Genomic DNA, 11105 nt, shown 5'->3' on the forward strand with positions numbered 1-11105 from the left:
ATCGCTCCTGTTAGGGGTGAGTATGGCAGCATAATCGATCGTGTTCGCTATTGTCTCGAGTGAAAATCAAAACAATAGATGCGCGGGTGTTTAGTGTTCAGTATTGTGTTGTTCTTTGCTGTGCATGCAACGCTCCTGTTAGGGGTGAGTATGGCAGCATAATCGATCGTGTTCGCTATTGTCTCGGGTGAAAATCAAAACAATAGATGCGCGGGTGTTTAGTGTTCAGTATTGTGTTGTTCTTTGCTGTGCATGCATCGCTCCTGTTAGGGGTGAGTATGGCAGCATAATCGATCGTGTTCGCTATTGTCTCGAGTGAAAATCAAAACAATAGATGCGCGGGTGTTTAGTGTTCAGTATTGTGTTGTTCTTTGCTGTGCATGCATCGCTCCTGTTAGGGGTGAGTATGGCAGCATAATCGATCGTGTTCGCTATTGTCTCGAGTGAAAATCAAAACAATAGATGCGCGGGTGTTTAGTGTTCAGTATTGTGTTGTTCTTTGCTGTGCATGCAACGCTCCTGTTAGGGGTGAGTATGGCAGCATAATCGATCGTGTTCGCTATTGTCTCGAGTGAAAATCAAAACAATAGATGCGCGGGTGTTTAGTGTTCAGTATTGTGTTGTTCTTTGCTGTGCATGCATCGCTCCTGTTAGGGGTGAGTATGGCAGCATAATCGATCGTGTTCGCTATTGTCTCGAGTGAAAATCAAAACAATAGATGCGCGGGTGTTTAGTGTTCAGTATTGTGTTGTTCTTTGCTGTGCATGCAACGCTCCTGTTAGGGGTGAGTATGGCAGTATATGGAGTATTGTGTTGTTCTTTACAGAGAAGAACATTAATCAAAACAATTAGATGATCGGTATTGAACCACAAAACCCCCACAACAATTGGTGAGATCTTTCCAATATTATTTATTTATAAATAATTCTATTTCAGTATATTTAACTGCATATAAGTTGAAAATTCGCTATTTTCAACATCCTTTCATTTATTGGAAGATGCTTCAGTTCTGGGCTCTTTCTAAGTTGATGAAGGGATTTATAAATGCTTGCAAGGACTTGGCCAGGTGTGTGGAGTTGAGTGAATCTATGACATTGAAGATAGTAGCGACATCAGCAATGTCAATGGAAATATTCAACTTTGCAACTCCATCCAAGATTTGTGCAAGTATTCATGCTATGCTATGCTATGCTATGCTATATGGTAAAGCATTTTCAGACAACCTGTTCGAAAACGTCGAAGCTACACATCCGAGGCTTTGGGAAAGGCAGTACTCGATGCACGAAGTACAGGGAAGATTCGGAAAGCAGCAAAACATTATCAAGTTCCGTTCACTACGGTTCAGCGGCATTTGAAGACGCCACCAAAAACAACTCGTTCGGGACCACCGCGGATTGTGTGCCACAGGGAAGAAGCACGCCTAGTAATGCACAGAAGATTCGAAGTTCTAGAAAATTGCCACCCGCATAATCACAAACTGTAAATATAATGTTTCCCATACTGTAGATAACCATTAGCAATTGTCATTTAACCATTTCTCAGACTATCTGAGCTAACAGTAAGCTACCATTCTATGTACATATTTGCCAGTTTGACAAATGGTAACCCGCCAATTTACAGTATGTGGAATAGGCGGTTAAGATAGGTTACCATAAAAAATCGTTCATTTTCCCGAACTAATTTTTCGCAATATAGTAAAGGATATGGTCAATATTTGATCCCGTTTTTCAGACAATTCACTGCATAGCAAATGGGTTCAGAACAGTTTTACAATAAGTTTGGGAGATAATCACAATGTATGTGTTATTATTGATTTATGGTCTTTCATGGTGTTTTAAATGTATGGTATATGGTTCTTCTCGAGGTTCTTCTGTATTTAAACCATTTAAAAATATTTTTTCTTTCTTAAATAATCAAATCAAACAAGGTTATGGTTCTTGTACATGTATTTCACGAGTCAATATTTTCAATAAATAAAAACTTCTCACTTCAACTCAATTAACTCGGTGTTGCATGTAACTCTTGGTTCGATTCCAATCAGGATGTTTCATCGTACCTAAGATCCAGTCAACGCTTCCAAACTGCACTTGTTAACTTTGTAGATGTACTTAACAGCGATAAACTGAAATAAGTAAAATCAAAATCAGGCAATGTCTAGTTTGTGAATCGAATTATGAATTACCTGATTTCTTGTTGCTGCTGTGTAGAGGACACCTGCCACAGAGGAATCGACAATATTTTTCAATTATTGAGCTCGCGTTGATAGTAGTCACTCCGTATTAAATTGGATATTTTTGAGGCACACCGATTTCAAAAACACGGATGATTAAATAATCGACGGAAAACAAGCTATCAAATGAATGAGAAGAGAATGTTGAGTATTTTCCCAACTAGATTTCCACTTTTTACATTTTTTTGTCAATAATCTAACAGAAAGCGCAGCGGCAAATCGTAGAACTTTCCACTTACAAATACAAATGTGGGTAACCATCTGACAGATTGTTGAGCATAAGTACTGTATTGTGAAATTCATATGTGTTAGTGTGTTGCGCTACTGTGAGCACATACCATTTGTCTTAAGGTCATCTCATGGTGTCACCATTTCTCACGAGTTTTATTTCCATAACGTCCAACGATGTGCAGACACTAACACATACTGTTACTAGTTGGTATACGATATCAAAAATGTTCTCTAAAGTGAACAGCGTCAGGCTTCATATTGTTGAACAGGGAACCAAATGTTAGTCTTAAAGTAACAGTAACAGTTATAACAAACTTACTGTTTGGAAAATATGACAAACTGTATTTTGTTATGCGGGCAGTTACGTTTCCGAGTATGTATTGATACTTTTTATGCTTTTTGTTGATTTGTTTTATCATATTCTTCGTTTTTTGTGCATTACAGCCAGGAACTGGGTGCGACGCTTCTTGAAACGGCATCCAACAATTACTAAGAAGTTCACCGAAAACCTGTCAAGATCCGGCACCAAAGTAACTGAAGAGCTTCTTTGAAAGTGGTTTCCCGAAGTGGAAGATATCTTGACGGAGGAAGGTATCGGCCTCTCAATATTCGATTAACCGAAACGCATTTTCAATTTTGATGGATCAGGATTCCAGCTTACACCCAACGAATTCAACGCCCTTTGTGAAACACGTGCTGAGAATGTGTATATGGTGAACAAAAACTCAGACAAAGGATGTTTTACCGCTCTTTTTGGCTGTAATGCCGATGGTAACTTGACTCCATCAATGGTGCTTTATCCTGGTAAACGAATCAGCCAAGAAATCGCTGAAAGTATTCCAAAAGGTTGTTCGGTTGGAGTGGCAGATAAAGGGTAGCAAACAGCTAAAACTATCTATGAATATATGGCGAATGATTTCTACAAGTGGATAGTTGAGACTGGAACTAAACTTCCAGTCATAGTTTTCATCGATGGCCACAAAAGCCATGTCAATATTGAATTGACCGAATTTTGTGCAGAACATCGGATCATTCTCATTTCACTTTACCATAATTCCACGAGAATTCTCCAGCCACTGGACAGACTGTTCTTTGGCCCTTTGAAAACCATCTGGAACAAGGTTCTTCGGCAGTTTCTGATGGGACGTAATGTTAGAGTCACGAAGACTTACTTTGCCGGGCTTTTAAAAACTGCAATAGATAACTTCACGAATTCTGAAAGTTGCCTCAAGAAGGCATTCAACATTTGTGGCTTATGACCGTGGACGCCAACCCAATCGATTACAGTTCTTTGCCCGCAAACGCCCCCAATCTACTGACGGAGCCTGGTACGAGCTTCGTCGTTAACGACACAGGAGGCAATACTGCCGCTGAATCGTGCCAAACATACGAGACTAATTACACTGCTCGACAAAATTTTACAAAATTTGGTGTTATGGGATGAAAAAAAAATAACAGGGGTTTGGGACCCTAGAAGGGTCATAGTGAAAGAATTTTTGAAAAATATTGGACCGGGCCTTCACAGTTTAAAACCGTAGTTTGTATGGAGAACTTGGATTGTTGAATTGATATGCGCATTGTAACGTGCCGTGCATATTTTTAGGCGTTATCGGTAGTTGGGTTGGTTTCGTTATTGTCTAACGCCTAAATATATGCACAGCGCGTTCTAATGCACATATCAATTGAACACCCCAAGTTCTCCATACAAACTTCGGTTTTGAACTGTGAAGGCCCGCTTTCACTATGACACTTCTAGGGTCCCAAACTCCTGTTATTTTTTTCTCATCCCATATCAAAATTTAGTGTTGAACGGTGTTATCAACTCCAACTAAGATTCATCGAAATGGGATTGCCCATCGAACAGTTATCTAGATTTTCAGATAACAGACTGAAAGATTCATGTTACGGCCCTCTTGAAGACCTCGCTCTTTCTAACTTCTGGAAACTCATTAAGGATAAAGCTGAAGGCATGCTTTTTACTGAACCTCTAAAGCAGTTCGAAAGCATCACCTTGAACTTCATCGTTAATCAGGATGGCAACTACGTATTAATGCCTCAAGAGGTTGAAACAAACAGTGGTGGTATGTGACTATATTCAAAAACATAGTTTACTTTGTACCGTGATTTCGGGTGAAATTGATCACTTTTCACAGTTTTTGACTTCTATTTTTTGAAAAGTTATCGATATGGTCAAACTCAATGCTTTAAAACAAGTACGACCACGGGTTTCATCACTCAACGAGGTTGAAAATTTTACTGCAAATCATTTTATTGCAATAAATATCATTTAAAATAAAAAATCAGAAATTTTAGTTTCGGGGTGAAATTGATCAGTCAGTGAAATGTCTTTGTAAGTGCTGAAAATCAATTTTCCATCTGAATTAATCATTCCAAAATGCGAAAAATTTTGTAAAACTTCTACAAGTTTAGTAAATTCTTAATTATTTAAGTTAAAAGTTTAATAAATCTAAAGAAAACGCCTAAAAGTATGCCATTTCCATTCTTATCAAGTCATTATTTTAGCAAAAGGACAATTTTATGCATAAATATCAATATTTACAGAACTTTTGATGACGAAATCTGAATTAGCGAACACTTGTCAGCTATAAGCATTCATTCGAATATTAATTCCATGTGCGATACAGCTACGGTAACAAAAGTTTGAAAGTGTCCTTGAAATTCGCCAAACACGCAGTTTCGGAAAATATTAAATTTAATACAGAAATGTGTGACTGATTGGTTGTAAAACATGTAATCTCATCATTCAATAACCCTTGAGCCAGATGATGGTCATTTTCTACAAATTATTTTAAGTTCGAAGCTTTATTTTTGACAAATAAAAATTGTCCTCACGTCGATCAATTTCACCCCACTGATCAATTTCACCCGAAATCACGGTACTAATCATACATTTTTTGACGTTGAATAACGTCCTTCGGCAACATATAGGGGTGTAACTTCAGAAAACCGAAAATTTGAGCATGTAACGAAAAGTGGTTAGATTTTGACCGCTAATAACTCTGCCATTTCTTGATGGATTTTCAAAATTTTTGCATGAATTGATCACAAATTTATCTACGCATCGAATCTATCCAAGGTTACTATTGATTTTCAACAAAAAACTATTGAAAATTTGGGAAAAGTGAACCCATGTTTTATCCAGCCAATCACGTTCGAGCGCAGTTTTGGACTTTTCCGTCGAGCGCCTGGCAGTATAAAAGCTATTTCTTCTTCCCCTCTTCCTTCATTCTTCATCAACACCTCGAGGGGAACGCATCGGCAGAGAGCTGTGCAGTTTGCTCCGTTTGCGTTTTCATTTCAGTGTTCTTTGACAAGCCGAGCGCGGTGGTCGGTGCCTCTCCGCGCGCGGCAGCTCGTCTACCGGATCAGAGACGGAGGAGCACAGCTCGATTTGCATTTTCGCTCAGCATTCTCTTCTCACAGCACATTCTCACGCTGTCGACCGCGGTGAACGGACGGACGCACCGACGACAACCGAGCAGCAGCGGCGGTGGGGGAATAATTTATCATTTCCCTAGTACGGAAGCGGATGGGCGCCGACGACACGGCAGCAACGCGGTTTGGTTTTGTGAAATCAAAATTAAATAGCCCTTATTAGGGCTATAATTCTAAATTCCACGTAAGAGTTGATTCGAATTCCTGCAAACATTTTGAAACCTACTTCGAGAGCACCGCCAGCAACCATCTAGAAGCAGCCGCGGCGATGGCTCATTCGCATTTTCCCAGTGCGGTAGCGGATGGCCATGGCAACAACTGGGAATATTTTAACCGCTTGATGTAGAATCTATTCTAAATTCAAGATACGGTACCAAAAGCATAAACTTATGCGCGCATCATAAATCTGCTTGAAATTTCTACAACTTTGAAAAATGGCAGGTTTGCTGAAAAATGAAAACTGTTAACCAGCGTTGCCAAATTTCAATAAGAATTTCAAATATCTGTAATCTCTAGACATTTTGGTCGAAAATACATGACTTTTGTACTATATACTGTCATTCCTTACCAAACATTATAATATTGGTTAATCCTAAGCCTACCTACTGATTTGGCAATGGCTAATAATAATCATTTAAGTATATTTTATTATTCCGCTACAATAAATTATTGCAGATAAATTTGTATGGCATCGTTGAATTTTACTCCCCTCACATCTATCCAATCACGTTCGAGAGGGGAAACCAGGCCATTGTGCCGTATAAAAGCAAACTGCTTCTTCTCATCTGCCATGATTCTTTCTTGACCCCTCGAAGGGATTGCATCGAAGGAGAGCTAGCCAGTTTCTCCGTTTGCGTTTCCCATCAGTATGCTTTGGCAAGCCGAGCGCGGTGGTTGTCGGCTGTAACGCTCTCCTTCGTATCGTTGTACGCGGCGCCAGTGGAGCAATCAGCCAGTTCAAACTGGTGCGCGGCAACAACGAGGGCTTGCTTTTGCTCCGAGTTAGCGCAGCATCGCCATCGCAAAACCCCAATCGAAGTCAACGCCACCGATGCCGTTCTGGATTTGGTTGGCATAACTACCGATTTTCACTCCATGCAATAATTGAACGATTATTGTACAACAAATAAAATTAAACAGCCATTCTAAGGGCTTCAAAAATGTTCCCCACAAGAATGACCCGAATAATTTTCCTAAACGACGCGCCAGGTCACAAATATGTCAAAACCGGCTAAGTCTTAAAACCATAGCATAAACTTTGCAAACGGAGTAGTGGAAATATATATGATTCTTGTAGCATCCTTGATATTTCCCAGCCAAATTTCAATGTGTGTTGCCTCCGCAAAAATTGAACACTTCTATGCCCATTTTTGCCACACAATCTAGAAGAAAACTGTATACAGTATACGATATCTGAAAATTCTTAGTTATTTAATTAACTATTGGTGAATCCTCCTCTCATCTTCTTGGCGTAACGTCCTCACTGGGACAAAGCCTGCTTCTCAGCTTAGTGTTCTATGAGCACTTCCACAGTTATTAACTGAGAGCTTCCTCTGCCAATGACCATTTTGCATGTGTATATCGTGTGGCAGGCACGAAGATACTCTGTGCCCAAGGAAGTCAAGGAAATTTCCTTTACGAAAAGATCCTGTACCGACCGGGAATCGAACCCGTCACCCTCAGCATGGTCATGCTGAATACCCGTGCGTTTACCGCCTCGGCTATATGGTGAATCCAGTTCACCAATTAGCAAAAGCTTGATGATTTGCATTTCGAATGATCTGTTGGATTGCATCAGTTTAAATTCATATAAAATGAACAGTTACAAAGACAATTCTGTTATAGGTAAAGATTATTAAATAGTTTTGACAAATTCGTTTATGGAAATATGTTAAAACCAACTACTTCGCAGGTCAAGTCTTGTCGCGTCCATTCAAAATTTCAAAAACCAGCAAAAGCATTGATATTGTGGGAGAGTTTCTGAAATCTGTACAATCTGGCGTCAAACACTGCTCAAGCAACAACTCAAAGAGGATTATTAGAGGATTTGACATTTACTCGAAATGTGAGGTATGGAACCTAGAGATGCTATGCGGTGCACTATCAATCGCCGTCTACAATAAAACTAAATTAAATCAAAATGTCGCATCACAGTCTTTAGCTATGTTAATTACAGCATTCAATAATTGAAACTAATGCATAACCGGACGTTATTCAACGTCAGACTTGCGGTCGTGTCCAGTATACAACCCCTCCAACTTTTTTTCAGTTACTGATGCTATGCAGAATATTTTGAATGACACATATGTTTCTACTAGCGCTTCAAGTGCAGCAGAACTCCCGGACCGATCTAGTGGCAGTACACCACTGGGTTTAACATCGGTTTCAACATCAGGTACACAAGACCCTGTCGAGGATATGTTGATTGCGGCCAGCATTGATCAGCAACAAAACAGGACGAAAATATCAAGCAGAGAATATTGATGTTTCTGTTGACCCTTCGAGAGCTCCTGTAGCGCATCAAGGCAACAAACAATGAGTCTTGCAAAGTTATGGTAGGAATAAGATGTCACGCAATAAAATATTAATCATTGATTTATTTCAGTGGGTTAGAAATAGGCAGATTATTGTTAATCACAGATAAAGGTGTAAAAAAATAAACAGGCTTGTGCTAGCGCTCATACAAGATTTCAGTCTGAAAATTGATTTTTGTTGTGATCCGCATTGTAGAGATTAGATGATGTTGAGTAAATTGTGACACGAATTGGGTAGAAGCAAGTGAGTGTGTAAAGAAAGTCGATAGGCCCCCCATTATTTCGCCGTACTGAACTTTGTCGCAACTGATCGTTTTAGCGTTTATCTCTCACTTCAAGTTTTTCCACAGCGGTGTTTGATACATACATTTATTTGTTCAACATCATTAGGATAAGACATAATCAACAATACTACGCCACAATACTCGGTTTGTGGCTGCCGCTCTCCATCCTCGGTCGCGCCCAATGCTCGCCAAGTCACGCTCCACCTGGTCCGCCCATCGTGCTCTCTGCGCTCCACGCCTTCTTGTGCCAACCGGATCCGTTGCAAACACCAGCTTTGCAGGGTTGTTGTCCGGCATTCTTGCAAGCCCTCGCCTAAAAAGAAAGAACAATGCATTTGGTTATTCAAATTGATGGACCCCCGTTAGTTAGAGCCACAACAAATTTTGCAGACCCCTCGATTTTGGTCAAATGGTGGCTCACTTAAACCGTTATAACTCGAAAGTTTCTCCATTAACCACCTCAAAACGAATTGTTGTTGAAAAGGAAGAGGAAAGATAGAGCTACTATTTACAATAATAAAAAGTTGGGGCGGCCATATTGATTTTGACCGCCATCTTGGATTTTTATACCAAAACATTTTTTCACCATGAGGGCAACCACCGATTCTCAAAATTTTTGCATCAATTGAAAACTGGGACATTTATACATAACACATAAAAAAATTAGAGATGTCTTTTTCTTCTTTCAAAAGTTACCTGCCGTTTTGTAAATCATGCCACTTTTGCGCACCGGCCGGCCGTTTACATAAATGCAGCGTTATATCGATTTTTTTTCGAACACGAATTTAAACTCTGAATCCACTAATGGAAAGCTGAAGGATTAAGCTTTTCAAATCACTAAAAAAGTTATAAAAACAATGCCCGCATCATTGAGAAATAGTCAAAAATGGAAACGAACGTCCGATTTGGCCAAATTTTGCAGCAGGTGCCATTGTGTATACATGTAGGCGTAAACTCGGATGGCTGTTGCATGTCGTTGCCGGTGCGCTTGGAAATGTATGGAGAAAACGTAGCTTTATTTACAAAACTGCAGATAACTTTTGAAAGAAGAAAAAGACATCTCTAATTTTTTGATATGTTATGTATAAATGTCCCAGCTTTCAATTGATGCAAAAATTTTGAGAATCGGTGGTTGCCATCGGTGGTTGCATTTTTCTTTCTTTTTAGGCGAGGGCTTTCAGAAAATCGGCACCTTAAACATTTTTGAAGACAAGGTGTAAATAGTGGGCCGGTCTCAGCGAGAATTACCCAATTATTGTTTATTTAAATTCCCTCTAATTTACTTAAATATAAATATGCTTTTAACGGAAATAACAAAGGAACCGGCAAATAACTGAAAAAAAAAACTAAAGGATGCATATTAAAAATAGACCAATTTACTAAAAAATCATAAAATAAATTAAATTGCAAAACGTTTTTTTCTTATGAGCAATTGTAAGTTAAGTAAAACGTTTTTCAAAGCTTATTATATAAGTCATGAATGCTCAAATATTCATACCATTCGGTTCATAAAAACCAGAGGTATAAATGTTATAAATTGGCTATCGGATAATTAGGCCTTTTTGCTAGAATCTATCTAACATTAAGGACAAGGTATTTGGAGTACATTGCTCAAAATTTCAAGAGCACCGTTTTTAGAACCGTTGAACGGGTTTGGATGAAAATGCATCATGCTGTTGGCAACCACTGAACAATTAGCATGATGCATTTTCATCCAAATCCGTTCAACGGTTCTAAAAAACGATGCTCTAGAAATTTTGAGCAATGTACTTTAAATACCTTGTCCTTAAATAGAATAGCCCGATCTTTTCCAAATTTACACCATTGATAGATAACTAGTTGATCAACTTAAAAATTTGAGATTTTTTGATGCAGTTTTCGAAAAGTTACGCTAGTTGACCATTTTTAAAAGTGAAAATTTTGCATTTTGTCTATCCCCTATACTGCCGTTCTACGCATAGTTGTCCCATGTTGAAAAACTTGATACTGAGAAAATCGCGATTGAAGTTTCAAATAGGTTTTTCGTGTTTCTTGGCCAAATGGTGCAACAAATCGGATTTAAGTTTTCATAGTATCGTTAGAAATCGCTTATATTTTCATGACTGAGGTATTTCCAATCAAACATTTTTATAAATATAGTGTTTTTAGCTAAAAAAGTGATTAGTGGGACTGTTATGCCTAGAAATGTGGTCCTGTTGGCGAAATCTCTACGCATATCAGTCCCACGATAATTAGTCGTCTCTTTTCACGCTCGATGTGTTCTGTTCTGTAAGTTTTTGTTATATTTTTTTTTAATAAACAAACTTAGCTTCTCTTATAACTTTATAAGTCTCTCATGCATAAGGCTCAAATGTCTCGAGGCAAAACGGA

At 38.8% G+C, this 11105-nt stretch overlaps 1 pseudogene; it reads left to right on the forward strand.

Moving 5' to 3' along the window:
- The first annotated feature begins 2821 nt into the window (after nucleotides 1-2821).
- Nucleotides 2822-3799, forward strand: LOC115254806 (uncharacterized; annotated as a pseudogene).
- Nucleotides 3800-11105: the final 7306 nt, after the last annotated feature.

This window comes from Aedes albopictus, chromosome 2 (assembly GCF_035046485.1).
Source record: "Aedes albopictus strain Foshan chromosome 2, AalbF5, whole genome shotgun sequence".
Lineage (NCBI taxonomy): Eukaryota > Metazoa > Arthropoda > Insecta > Diptera > Culicidae > Aedes > Aedes albopictus.